Genomic DNA, 12,988 nt, shown 5'->3' on the forward strand with positions numbered 1-12,988 from the left:
GTCCTGCACACCGAGCTACTTCAGCTACGCCAGGAACACGATGAGACATTCCGCACACTCGCTGCCAGGGTGCGGGGCAAAGCAGAGACATGCGCATATAGTGCAGCATGCGTGTGTGGTGCGAACGTCGACTACACCGACCACATTATCCGCGATGTCCTGCTCAATGGCATTTATGACTCGGACATACGCCGCGAGACGCTGGGGACAACTGACATCTTGGTCAAGCCAGTTAACGAGGTAATCGCGCTCGTCGAGAACAAGGATATGGCCCGTAACGCTCTCCCGTCGTCCTCCCTGTCAGCCATGTCGTCATTCCAGAGCCTTAAGATGACTCCACAAACTAGCCCCGCCCGAGCCCTGCGGACGGGGCTAAACGAGCGTCATGTCCGGAATGTAAGAGTGTCTTTAACATTTTCACGGAGGGGCCTCGCGGGTGGAATCCTAAGCCTCACCAGGTGTGCATCGGCTGCTACAGGGCCCGCCGACGACAGAGGCGTCAACAGCCGCCATCCGACGGTCAACAGGCCGCCGTGGGGTCGGAGCTGATCTCTCAGGTCTCATCGGTGCAAGCTGGAGCCTGCCCTGGCCGACGTTGCGGGGGCCATCGCCGACGCCACGCCCCTACGTCGCATGGCTGTGTCAACAGGCCTGCACCTATCAGACTCGAGCACCACATCTTCTCCAAGGGCGAATGGAAACGAGCCAGGCTGAGAGACCACCCCCGAGCACTGATCACCATCTCGGTAGACATGCCAGTCGGACTGAGGGATGGCACCAGCGACCGGGGCTCAGCCAACGGGGCTCGGATATCTGCCGTCGCAGACACTGGCGCGCAGTCGGACCTTTGGTCTCTGGAGGAGTTCCTGGCATGCGGTTTCATGCAGGACGACCTGCGACCCATCAGCCTCAGCCTGTCAGCCGCCAATCGATCCCCCATAGCCATCGAGGGAGCGTTCTTCACTAGGCTCTCGACGACCTGCAGCGGGGGGCATGTTACGTCCTGCCGTTCCATGGTATACATGAGCAGCTCAGTCCGGGCCATGTACCTCTCCTACGAGTCGTTGCTCAACCTCGGCCTCTTGCCTATGAGCTTCCCGTCGGACGACGTTACAGGGGGGCCCAGGGACAGGCGTAGCCCTGACACGGCTGACACGCCAGACCAGCCGTTGTCCGTCAATGCTACGAGGTCAACCAACGGCGGCTGCGTAGGGCCAGGTGACCCCCAGGACGCACAGTGCTCATGCCCCCAGCGGTCCCCCCGGCGCACCCCGCGGCACTGCCGTTCCCCTGTACGCCAGAGAACAGCCGGATGAAAGGTTGGCTACTCGGGAGATATGCCTCGTCGACGTTCAACACCTGCCCTCATCGGGCATTGCCATGCATGGAAGGACCGCCTATCGAGATGCACGTGGACCCCGCAGCTACACCCAAGGCATGCCACACCGCGGCCAACGTGCCTCTACACTGGCAGCGGACGGTCCACGATGACCTCCTGCGGGACGAGGCACTTGGGGTCATTGAACGTGTGCCATACGGCGAGCCTGTCATGTGGTGCCATCGTATGGTAGTCACTCGGAAGTACGACGGTTCCCCCCGCAGAACCGTGGACCTCTCCCCCCACAACAAGTTCTGCCAACGTGAAACCTTCGCCACCGAGTCTCCGTTCCACCTCGCACGCTGCGTCCCGAAGGGCACATGGAAGACTGTGACGGATGCCTGGAACGGCTACCACAGTGTCCCCCTGCGTGAGTCGGATCGCCACCTCACTACCTTCATCACGCCCTTCGGCTGTTGGCACTACACCAGGGCACCACAAGGCTTCCTGTCGTCAGGGGATGGCTACAACCGCCGGTTCGACGCCGTCCTCTCGGACTATGAGCGCAAAGAACGCTGTGTGGATGACACCATCCACTATGACACTGACCTGGAGCAACACTGGTGGAGGACCATCGACTTCCTCGCGCTTGTCGGCCGATCGGGCATCGTGTTGAACCCGGATGAGCTTCAATTCGTGCGTCGATTTCGCTGGCTTCAGGGTGTCGGAGTCTACCATCGAACCACTCCCGAAATACCTGGACGCCATCCGGGACTTCCCTACACCGGGCTCCATGACGGATATCAGGAGCTGGTTCGGCCTTATTAACCAGGTGGCTAACAATGCCCAGCAGCGTGACATGATGGCTCCATTCAAGCCATTCCTCAGCCCACGTTGTGTGTTCCGATGGTCCCCCGCTCTGGAGGAGGCCTTCCAGACGTCCAAGCAGGCCATAATTGGGGCCATCCGTGAGGGCGTGGAGATCTACAACATGCAGAAGCGTACCTACCTCCGCCCTGACTGGTCCAAGCTCGGCGTTGGCTACTTCCTGCTCCAGCAGCACTGTCACTGTGCCTCGGGCATACCGGACTGCTGTTCAGGAGGATGGAGGATCACCCTTGCGGGATCGCGTTTCCTGTCCCCTTGCGGAGCAGCGTTATGCGGCTGTCGAAGGAGAGGCCCTGGCCGTGGCCTGGGGTCTGGAACAGACGCGGTACTTCACGCAGGGGTCCGACAACCTCGTTGTGGTCACCGACCACAAGCCGCTGGTGAAGATCTTTGGCGACCGCATGCTGGATGAGATTACGAACTCGCGTCTATTTAGACTCAAGCAGCGCACCCTCCCGTGGCACTTCGACATTGTGCATCTGCCTGGCAAGAGCAACTATGCCGCTGACGCCACTTCAAGGCACCCTTCCCCCTCGGGCTCGACGAACGGCATCTCACTGTGGCTGCCGAGCGAGCCTGACGTCGTGGAATCAGCACTCATGGCCTCCATCCATGACGATGCACGAGAGCTCGGTGCCGTCTCTTGGCCCCTCCTCGCACGGGAGACAGCGGCTGATGAGGGCCTTGGTCACCTCCTCCGCCTCATCGAGCAGGAGGGTGGGATTGACGTCAACGACCCCGCCCTGGCGAGCCTGTCATCGGTCTGTGAGTCCGTCTACGCACAGGACGGCGTCCTGCTCTATCAGGACCGCGTCGTGGTTCCCCCATCCCTCCGTGAGAGAGTCCTTCAGCATCTCCACGCCGCCCACCAGGGGACTTCAGCGATGGGGCAGCATGCCCAAGCAATAGTCTACTGGCCCGGGATGTCAGGGGACATTCAAGCCACCAGGGATGGGTGTGCAGACTGCAACCGCAATGCTCCGTCACAGGCAGCTACACCCCCCCTGCCATCATCACCCCCATCCACTCCGTTCGAGGCGGTGTTTGCGGACTTCTTCGACTATGGGGGCCGCCACTACCTAGTTGTCGGGGACCGGCTCTCGGGCTGGGTAGAGGTCCTGAGCTCTACGGCTGGCACTGCCCTGGCAGGCTCAGCGGGCCTGGTCCAACACCGTTCGTTCTTCGCCACCTTTGGCGTACCGGAGGAGCTCTCAAGCGATGCCGGTCCGGAATTCAAGGCGAGCCACACCGAGGACTTCCTCCGCCTATGGCACGTCAAGCACCGTGTATCCTCCGTCAGCTTTCCGCAGTCGAACGGGAGGGCAGAAGTGGCGGTGAAGACTGCTAAGCGCCTCCTGATGTCCAACACCGACCCGTCGGGCAGCCTTGATCAGGACCGCTTCCTGCACGCGATGCTGCAGTTGAGAAATACACCTGACCTATGTATTGTATTTATTATTTGTATGTCTTTTAGTCTATTTTCATTCTGATTTAATTACCGGACTGTCATTATTGTTATTATTATTTCTGTTATTGTCCCGTGAGTTATTGTTGATTATTACTGTTACTGTATTGTTTGTCTTGTTTCATGTAAAAAAAGAGAAAATAAAACATTTGATAAAAAAAAAAAAAAACACACCTGACCCCGACTGCAACCTCTCGCCAGCATAGATCATATTCTGCCGCCCCCTTCGTGGCTTGCTCTCCTTCGTGAACCGCCTCGAGAAGTTCTCGAACCCGCATATCCGCCTGCTGTGGCGTGAGGCATGGGCGGCAAAGGAGGACGCCCTTCGGACCCGTATGTCCCGTACCACCGAGTCTCTGGGGACTCACTCAAGACCACTCCACCCGTTGGCACTCGGCGAGAGAGTATTCCTCCAGAACTAGCAGGGCCCGAGCCCTCACAAATGGGACAGGTGAGGGGTGGTGGTGGAGTCACTTGGCCACGACCAGTATCAGGTCAGGGTCGACAGTTCGGGACGTCTGACATTGCGCAACCGGCGTTTCCTCCGCGCCTACACCGGCCACACCCTGTGCCCATCAGCAGTCGGCTGCGCCGTCGCCGCCACCTACTGCCCTGGGACATCTGCCCCCACCCGTTGTCCCCACCCCGGCCCCCACCCGTCAGCCCCCGCCCGCGATGCCCCAGGGGTTTACTCAGCAACCGGCTGATGGGCCCCGCGACTCGGCTATGGGCGCCTTCCCTACGGCGCCTGCTGATGAGGCGGCCTCTGACCTCACCGCTCCTGCCGGTGCCTTCCTGGGCACGCCGCTCCCGGTGCCACGGTCGCCACCGACGCTGCCACTGCCTACTCGGCCGGGCCGCTAGGAAGAGGCTGCCTGCACGTTACGAGCCCGAGTCCGGCAGCTGGATACAGGATTTAGACCGTTAATCTATTCCGACCTTTAGCTTTCCGGTCTGAAAGAGATTTTGATGGATTAATAATCCGGGCCTACTGTTCTACCACCATCCAACCTACCTGACTGTCTTCTATCCATTGTCAAAATCCACATACCAACTTACAGAGGGTAAGCATGTCCCCTCGCAAGATCAAAACAAGACAAAACATCTCTATTCAAGATGAGGACTATGTCTCTATGGAAAATGTGAAAGAAATGATGGATCAACAGAAATTATTCTATGTGGAAATGCTTAACAGGCAAGAGTCAAACTTCATGTTCCTCACCAAGCTGATCATGGAATCTACAACCACTAGAATTGATGGCATTATGAAAGAGGTACATGAGGTCAGGTCCAGCCTTCATTTCTCTCAAGCCCAAATTGATGACTTGAGAGTGATGGAGAAGAAACTTGGCTCATTTGAAATACAGCTCCAGTCATTCCAGTCCCTGCCCAGACATCATATCCAAAATGGACTATCTGGAAAATCAGAGTCGAAGAAACAATGTAATTATTGATGGTCTGACTCAGGAAAATGTGTATGAGTCCTGGTCAGATACTGAGCAGATGGTCAGAGAATTCCTAAAAAACAAACTGAAAATTGATCCAAAGTCCATCGAAATCGAAAGAGCCCACCGCACTGGGAGTGTGAAACAGAACACTGATAAAGCAAGACCAATTGTTGTGAAACTCCTGAGGTTCAAGGATAAAGACCTCATACTTGCCAAGGCGAGAGCTCACCTCAAGAACACCTTCATTTATGTAAATGAGGATTTCTCTGACTTGTTAAGGAAGAAGAGAGCTGACCTCATTCCAGCAATGAAACAGGCAAGGGATGAAGGAAAGTATGCTGTCATTAACTATGACAGACTGGTGATCAAACCACGAAAGCCTCAGGGGGTGATTCCAATCACACAACACGAGTGAAAGTCAGTGGGAACCTACCATGCTATGATGACCCCTTTTAATGATCTTTTCTCCACCTATCTATCATGTCATCTTCCTCACACAGCCAACTTGGCGCTCATCTCCAAACCTTCCCTACATCTGTCTCTGGTTCATTACATGTAAACTCCAACTCCAACCCATATGATCAAGTAAATTAACTTTTGAAGGACCCGCCCACTACGTTGCTTCAGTCAGAAAGTGAATCTCGGGACTCATCAACATCAAACCTTTTATTCAATAATGACCCTGACACACATTGTTTTGCTCAAATGAAACAAGTCTCTGGAATATCTGATTACTTCAGTGTGAACGAATTCAATTCCACTCAAAATACTAGGAGTGACTTTTCCCTCATTCATATCAATGTCCGCAGCCTGCCAAAAAACTTTCTGTTTTCTGAACGTATCTCCCAGGCCTATGACCTATGTTTTCCCCTTGTACAGGCATCTCCCAAGCCTCATCATAAATTGATCAAACCATGGATAACCCCAGCTATTATCAAATCCCTAAATACTAAACGTAGATTGTATAAATAATATCTTCTCAATCCCACTCCATTTTATCTTGCTCAATTTAGGAACTTTAGAAATAAATTAAACCATATTATCAGAGGAGCTAAAAAGCATTACTACAATATGGAATTATCTAAAAACAAAAATAACATGACTCTCTTATGGAGAACAATTAACTATCCTCAAAAAAAACAAAACGTAATCAGTTGCCTAATGAATTTAAGGTTGATGGGGGTATTATCACTGACCCGCAATTAATTGCCAATAACTTTAATAACTTTTTCTCAGAAGTTGGTCCAACACTGGCTGCAAAGATTCCATTTAGTAACCATAGTCCCCTTCAGTTTATGAATCCTCCAATTAATGACAGTTTTAATTTCTTGCCGGTTACAGAGGATGAGGTTCGGGAGATCTTGATCAACCTGGGGGACTCTTCTCCGGGTTATGATGGTATTGGAGGCAGATTACTGATATCCATTCAAGAATCCATTGTGAAGCCATTATGTCATATTTTTAATACATCACTGGAGAAGGGAATCGTCCCACAGGAACTTAAAATAGCTAAGATCATCCCTATTTATAAAGATGATGACCCAGCCGTCTTCAACCATTACAGACCTATATCCATCCTTCCTACCTTGTCAAAAATACTTGAAAAGCTTGTCTATAAAATATTAATTGAACATCTTAATAAGCACAATATTATTTACACTCACCAGTACGGGTTCAGAAAGAAACATGCAACATATATGGCAATAACACATCTAATTAATGAAATATACAAAGCTAAAGACAAAGGAAAACACTATAGGTATTTTTTTAGACTTATCAAAGGCATTTGATACAGTCAATCACAATATCCTCCTGCAGAAGCTCTCACATCTTGGAATAAAAAACAATGCACTGCTATGGTTCACCAGTTACCTTAAAGATAGACATCAGTCTGTATCCTATAATGGGATAAATTCTCCTTTTCTTCCTTTACTTTGCGGTCTGCCCCAAGGTTCAATTATTGGGCCTTTGTTATTTTTGTTATATATCAATGACCTCCCTAACGTCTCAGACAGGCTGTCGAAAATTTTATTTGCAGATGACACGAGTGTATTCTATTCACATAAAGATCCTGATACCATCATTAGGGTCATAAATGAAGAACTTAACAAACTATCAATTTGGTTTAAATGCAACAAATTATCACTAAACATTAAAAAAACGAATTTCATTTTTTTTGGTCTCAAATCTGTGATTTTTAACTCCTCATCTAAAGTAGTGATCAATGACATCCCCATAGCTAGGGTGTGTTCTACACGATTCCTTGGTGTTCTGCTTGATGAATCCCTATCATGGAAACCTCATATCACAGCCATAACGTTAGGTTATAACCAGTGATGCCGGTAACGCGTTACTAAGTAACGCGTTATTGTAATCTGATTACTTTCCCCCGAAAATAGTAATCTAACGCGTTAATCTTTAAAAGCCAGTAATCTGATTGCAGTTACTTGTCCAAGTGGCTGTGCATTACTATTTCGTTACTATCTCATCATAAATTCATAATGCAGGCGGAATGCAGTATTTTATTTCGTTTTCGACAGTCAAAAATACATTTTGAGCTGTTTTTCTTTTGGGAGTGACGTAGTGTGGCAGTGAAAGGGTTACACAAGAATGTGTCCCCGCGGCGTGACTGGACACTCTGTCTGTGAGTGACATCTGCTTTGGTACAATCACATTCCCAATCCACAGTCTGCGAATCAGAGGCAGAGTAGGGCGGGTCTTCACAGCACGTCATGTGACATATGCGCCAATCGTGTGACAGCAGGGCTCCGTCGTCGGAGAATTCCACCCCAAAACGCTTGGCAAAATTAATAGTGAGTTTCTGTTCAGACTTCCATCCCAAAACGCTCGTATAGCCTCAGTCACTACTTCACGTTCATATGCGGAGGAAACAAAATACTGTCTACCGCTAAAAACAGCACATCCAATTGCATTGAAAGCATCTGGAATCACAACACTGGGGGACCCTGATGTAAACAAGACAAAAGTCTTTCTCTGGTCTGCATCCCCTTAACAATTGTATGTATTGAGCTGTACTGTACTGTACCCATTCTGCAATCTGTTAATAAAGTTTTCATTCATTCATTCATTCATTCATTCACTAGCCGACGCTTCGACTAGGTACAGGAGGACTCGGAGGCCAGCCAAACAGCAAAAGAGAGAGATTTTTCCTTTCCCTTTTGATTAATGTATATTTGATGGTGGCAGATCAAAAGCTCTTATTTGCCAGATTTACAGTTAATTTACATGTTAAAGAGAGACTGATTGTATGTTTATAGAGAGACATTTATAAAAACAATTTAATAGTTACAGTTGATATAATTGAATAGTTCAGCCTGCATTTGTTAGATGTGAATGGATATACACTGGTTTTGTAAAACCACTGGCTGGCTGCTCTAATGCTGTGAGCATCATAGACTGTTGCTTTACCATACTTGATGGTACAGAAGCTGAAGCACTAGTTTAACAATTTACGTTATGTGCAGAGAAACAAGTTAAAAACAATTTATGCACTTTCAATAAAGCGTTTAAAAAAAACGGTTGGGGGAACGACGACGACTTCGTAACCTAGTTACTTTCAAAGTAACTAAGTTACTCTGATAATCAAGTAATCAGTAAAGTAACTTGGATTACTTTTTAAAGGAGTAATCAATAATCAGTAATCGGATTACTTTTACAAGTAATCTGTGGCATCACTGGTTATAACTATAACCAAGTTCTGTTAATTAGGGGTGACGCTTGGCATCACTCTGCACTATCTCGCGTACGTGCACGCGCACTGAATAAATTCCACAAATGTACCTTTAATACCAGTATTAGTCTGACCACACCCCTCATCAGCTTACCTTCATAAGCAGGTGTGTGGTCACCTGCTCTCCTCCTTCCCAAGCTTTCACCACAAGGTGAGGTCAAGGGCTGCAGCGGCCGTCGGATGCCAAGCGTCACCCCTAATTAACAGAACTTGGTTATAGTTATAACCTAACGTTCTGTCTCATTAGGGGCTCTGCTTGGCATCACTCTGCACAAAGGGAGGCCAAGCGGAGCCACTGGCCGACAAATACACCCCGCTGAAGGCCCCCCACAACCAACAGAACAGGGAGGGCCGAGCCCCCTCGACCCCGCACCCTCCCTATTAGAGGTTTACCGAGAGGGCGACGGACCCGACCGCGCGAAGAGGCACTCAAGCAACTCAACGCACAGGGTGAGCAGACCGTGGCTTGACCCCACGACTACACCCACGCACAACCCGCATGCCACCCGGGAACAACCGTAGGGAACAACCTTGTTACTGCCCCCAGAATCACGGGATCAAGGGCAAACCCAACCCCGTGGCAAGGCCGTAGCAGCGGAGCGTGAAGGAAGACCCAGACCCACCAAAAGGACTGGACTCCCTGGAATGGGGGCCCGGAGAGGTCCATGATGCCAGCATCAAGACCCCACCAGGTGGGCACCTAGTGACCCCGCCCCCCACATCGCCAGCGTATTCGGACAAAGGCCCCTCAGCCGAGCGGGCCCTGTCCTCCCCAACAGTACACCGCCTGGCACACTGGCCCTGCAACAGGCAGACAGCATGGTCGTAACACACAAGAGTTAACCAACGGAAGCAGGCAGTGCACCGGGAAAAAAGACCAGGCAACAGGCTGTCAACCCAAGCCTGGAGACTGCGGACGAGACAGGCGCCAGAAAGGACAGCTGAACACAGCCGCCCCGGCGGAAGGGGCGTATGCTGGCGTTGTCGCATAACCAAGCCTCCACAGAGAAGGCTGATACGATCGGCAGACGTCATGAACGTGCAGGGGCACCCTCAACCGGAGAAACCGGGAGTTGACACTGCAGCAACACACCAGAGAACCAACCACCCAGGCATTACCCTATGCAATGGTTGGTCCCATAACCCCTCAGGAAAGAAACCCCAAAACACACCTGCGGCACTGCCGCAGCCCGCGTTCCGGTTTCCAACAGGGCTATCCCGGGCCTATGGGTCAACGAGACATTACCCCGGACCGGGCCCGGTGATACGGGGAGCACAGGGTCCCCCGAGGAGGCAAAAACCACCCCAACAGGCCCCTCTTGGTATTCCCAGGAGGTCACCCAACCAAGTACCAACCAAGACCAACCTGCACAGCGGCCGAGATCCGACGAGATCGGGCGCGTACAGGTTGGCACGGCCGTAAGCCATTACGACAGTGCAGAATACAACGTACCCAACAAGGGTTCCATAACGCTCAACCCTGTGACACCCGGACCGACCTAGCATTTTTTCCCCCTGAAAAAAGCCCAAGTCCCTCAGGGTACCAGAACAGCAGATCTGCATCCCCAGCGGACAACGGGTGCAACTGATCTGGACCAGCACGACCAGAACCAGTCCCATGCCCTAACCACGCCGACCTGCCAACCCCAGGAGAAGGGGCAGATATGCGCGTTGATCCTAAAACATAAAAAGAAGGCGCCACCCAGACGTTTCGGTACGAACCGCGCCCGGCGGCCCACCCCCAGGGCGTGAGACCCTTCCCCATATGTCCAGACCCATTCCGTTATCATCCCCTGACATGAACGGGAACCCATCGACAACCACACAGGGTGTCGGAAGAGGAAAAACCCCCATCCCAATTGCTTCATAAAAACGCTGTTTTAACCCCAAGCAATCAAGGCGCGCCAGTCAGCTAATGTCCAACAGAACATCCTGAGCTAGCACTATGTGTGCGTTTTGACATACCCACATCAACAATAGGTTGTTTAGACCACCTTATTGAATCCCCAAGACGCCCAGGGGAACGACAAGAGGGGCGAGATGCAATCAACTCCATGAATGAATGAATGAAAAACTTTACCCAACAGATTGCAGAAAGGGTACAACCCAGTACGGCAATACACACAATTGGTTAAGGAGGGGCAGACCTGAGAAAGACGTTAGTCTTGTTTCCATCAGGGACCCTCATTTCCAATCCATATAGACACATCCAACTCTTTATAATAATAAAGAAAACGCATCACCCGTATGACCCAACTGCACAGCTGGGAGTAAAAAACCTGTTTTCACATGATTTTAATCCAGTCACCCTTTTTAATCAGAGTGTAAGACCAGACCCTCCCAGAAACACCTTCCCACATGAGTTCATAGTCATGAAAAAGATATGCCAACTGTGAGTCACGTGACCAACTGACTCAAGTTTACACATAAATCGGGCGCAGCAGAACTGTGAGCCCTACGCCCTAACTCGACACCTTTAAGACACCTCAACTCATGGAAGGCGTCGCCATAGCAACACCGCTACAACGGGCGGGGAAACCTGCCGGCTCCTGTCATGTAATAGGAGTCGGTAGAATAACCCCCCCCCCGCCAAGACGTCCCACCGGCTTGGCCCTGACTGGCTCAGCAGAAGAGATCAAAAATCCCCTAAACCAATCAAGTGGGAAAAGGAGGGGTTTATTCATCACCCCCTCCCGAAAAACACCCTTCATCCCTACACACAGAAAAACAACCGTAGCCATCTTGAAAACCTCCGGTAGAAAGCAATGCATAGCATAAGCTAATACAATGCCCGCTACCCACAAATGTGTACAGGATTTTACAACAAAACACAAGTCGCCTGTGTGTGAATCCTACCCCCGTTGACTATGTCGTACATAGGAAAAAAACGCTGATCGAGAGTAAATGGCTAGGCCGTGAAATGTGTGTGTACGAGTATTACTGCAACTAAACAACACAGCATTGTGAGACACATATACTTAGTTCAAGCAATGGAATAACACCAGTTTCTACCTGCATGTGGAGCATCAAGCTAATAGAACCTATTACTGAGTGTACGTTGCAGACCTTGCTTAACCTCGTAACACAACACGACTCATCACACAACGTAAAAGGGCAGATTCATATATACACAACCCCACCATATGAATTGTTTGAAGAAACACACAGTTTGTTCGGCCAAAAAACAGTCCCCCTTATATCGGGGAACTTCTTTTTATTAACTAAAAAGTGTTCTAAGGCACAAAATCATAGAGGGGCCGGGGAGGGTGTAGAGGAGAGGGGACACAGAGGGGAAAAGTCACTCAACGGCGTCTGCCACCTCGCGCCGCTCGAGTCTTGCCACCCCGAGGAGCCCCGGAGGGACGGTAGGTTACAGTCTGCTGGACATGACGTTCCCTACCGTCTCCTCCGGTCGTGGATGGGCCGGCGGTGGCAGAAGCGGCGTTTCGTCCCCTGGCCCTCTTGGCAGGGCCAGCAGCGGCGGTGGAGGCAGTGGTAGCGGCGACGGAGACAGCTCGACGTCGCGGAAGCCTTCTGACTCCACCGGCAAGGACGGGAGGCGGAAAATGGGGTTGGAGAATGGACCTCTCCTCTGCCATCTCTCTGCATGTTGAGGTCATCAACCGCAGGGCCTTCCCGAATAGGCCAGCGTCGGAGAGGGCGGCCGTCAGAAGAGGAGCTCTCTTCTTCTCTGGCACACGGGCCTGCTCCAGCCAAAGGTGACGCTGGCCCAGGGTGGCCAGGGCGCGCACTTTCCCCATGGCTATGGCCAGCACCTGGGAAAGGTGCAGGACAGCTCCCGCAGCCTGGGTGATCTGATCGCATTTCACCTCGTTTAGATCCGTGCCGCCCGTCATTATCCCCGATACAAATCTAGCCAGGTGGGCGATGTTAGACGCCGCAGCTAGCGATTGTGTACCAGCGATGAATGACTGGTCACCCCAATAAGCCAATCGCCTAGCCGATTTTCCCTGGAGGACCGGCTTGCATAGGGGTTCCCACACCATATCCGGACAGAGGAGCACGGCCATCGGACTGTCAAGCCGAGGCACGCCCTCCCCTATACCTTTGACTAACCCCGACACCCGCGTAACTGGTACGTAGGCGGGAGTTAGTCC

Source organism: Notolepis coatsorum (assembly GCF_963971535.1).
Source record: "Notolepis coatsorum genome assembly, chromosome: 20".
Classification (NCBI taxonomy): Eukaryota; Metazoa; Chordata; class Actinopteri; order Aulopiformes; family Paralepididae; genus Notolepis; species Notolepis coatsorum.